This window comes from Salvelinus namaycush, chromosome 3 (assembly GCF_016432855.1).
Source record: "Salvelinus namaycush isolate Seneca chromosome 3, SaNama_1.0, whole genome shotgun sequence".
Lineage (NCBI taxonomy): Eukaryota > Metazoa > Chordata > Actinopteri > Salmoniformes > Salmonidae > Salvelinus > Salvelinus namaycush.
The window spans coordinates 41,332,275-41,334,566 of record NC_052309.1 but is presented as its reverse complement, the minus strand read 5'-3'; positions in this window follow the sequence as shown (position 1 = coordinate 41,334,566).

Genomic DNA, 2,292 nt, shown 5'->3' with positions numbered 1-2,292 from the left:
TCAAAGACCCCAGCCACCCCAGTCAGAGACTGTTCTCTCTACTACCGCATGGTAAGCGGTACCGGAGTGCCAAGTCTAGGACCAAAAGGCTTCTCAACAGTTTTTACCCCTAAGCCATAAGACTCCTGAACAGGAAATTATTTGCATTGTGTGCCACCCCCCCCTCCCCCCCCCCCCCCCCCCCCCCCAACTCCTCTTTTACGCTGCTGCTACTTTCTGTTTATCATATATGCATAGTCACTTTAACTACATCTACAGGTACATACTACCTCAATCAGCCTGACTAACCGGTGCCTGTTATAGCCTCGCTACTGTATATAGCCTTGCTACTGTTATTTTTCACTGTCTTTTTACTGTTGTTTTTATTTTTTTACTTACCTATTGTTCACCTAATACCTTTTTTGCACTGTTGGTTAGAGGCTGTAAGTAAGTATTTCACTGTAAGGTCTGCACCTGTTGTATTCGGCGCACGTGACAAATAAACTTTGATTTGATTTGATGACTGCTAGCTTGCTAGCTAAGATTTTGAAAGTATGATGTTGACATGTCCAATCAAAACTACTGTAGATATAATGTGATTTGATGTAATTTTATGTGTGGCCAATGACCTTGAGCCTTCATGGATGGGCACTTCTAATGTAACTCTATGGCAACACCCAAGGGGCTTAAATATTCAAGCTCTACCCATAGATTTTTCGGTGACATAGTGTCCCCATGAGTGACAGAACATTAAGCCAATCACGGCGCAACAAGAGAATATTACCAACCCCTACGCTCCTGTATTTTCTGCTGGCTGCCCCACCAGCACTGAAAGCACTGAGCTTGGCTGAAACACCTGCATTTTGGTGCTGCCTTACTGAAGAAAGCAATAAAGAGACCAAGTTTGTATACGGCTTTAGTAACTCAATTAATTATTATTATTTATTTGTTTTACATTGTTTGCAAACTGATATGTGACACATTTTAATGCCAAAATAACATCCAAAACAGGCCCCCCCCAGAAAATGACAGGTCACCACTGCTCATACTACAGAAACAGGAGATCCTGTTTTCTGGCTCAGACAAGGCTTATTTAGGCCATACCAATTTTATCAAATGTTTAAAGGCCCAGTGCAGTCAACAACGTGATTTTTCTGTGTTTTATACATATTTCCACCCTATTATGTTGGAATAGTACGTTAAAATTAAGAACATAATTATAATGCCCTTTTGGTGTTTGAAAAGACCGCCTGAAATTCAGTTTGTTTAGGTGGGATGGCGTGTTGGTGGTAAATCACCAGGCAGTAAATTAGTTAACTGTATGCGGACAGTTAGCAGCACACGTATGTGGATTTCACTGGCATCGCTCTTTGTGTAGCTATTTTAGAAATGGTGAGTGTAATATAGTTATGCAAGTGCCGTAAACTCAATCCACAGCTAGCTAGAAATGTTGCCAATGGAGCTAGTAAATATGATCATTTTATATAGCTCAATAAGGTTAGTTTGTTTCAAAGACGGTCACGTGTGTTGGCAAAAAGAGGATCAATGGTTTGAGCCCGGTATGGGGACAGTGGAGGAAGATATAGCCTACTGTTAGATGCACACAGACGTCGGTTTCTCCGCCCCATTTCTCTAAAAAGCTAAGGGATGGGAGTTGAAAAAAATGTAACCATTCTCAAATTCATAGACAAACCTATGGATGCAAGGACTGATCATCCATGATATCAAATAGTTTTAACCATGTTTTGAGGCTATACAGTGTTTGTTTACATGCACGTTGTTTACAAGCATTGGAGTAAAACAAGCGTATATTTGGGGTTATGATGGGGTACGATAGTTGAACTATGCTTACGAGACAAGTTATATTCTTCAAGAATCAATTATTAGGCCTATATATCATTAATTTGTAAGTCCAAAAATTGATGCAGCAACTAATGATTCTAGCTTTAAACATGTGACTTCATTTGAAGCGCGTATTCCGTGAAACATTATAGCTGCCGGTAGTGTCAATTTGTAGGCTATGTGCTATCATGGTTAGGCCTATACTGTGTACATTTAATTTACAACGAGATTCCATGTGCGAGTATGGCTTCTGAATAATTGGTGTGCATTTTCTTCGTTCTACCCTACCTGGTTGTACAGTGTAACTGTACATGTCCTGAACATTATGAAGACATTATATCTTGCTGTCTCAGAACAATACACAACTGTAATGTTCTCTCTGTTTGGTTGATTCGAGCTGTCGTTCAAGCCATCCTCCAATCACGATCAGCCTTACATGATAAGGCTATTTTCACTCTGTATGTACAGTAC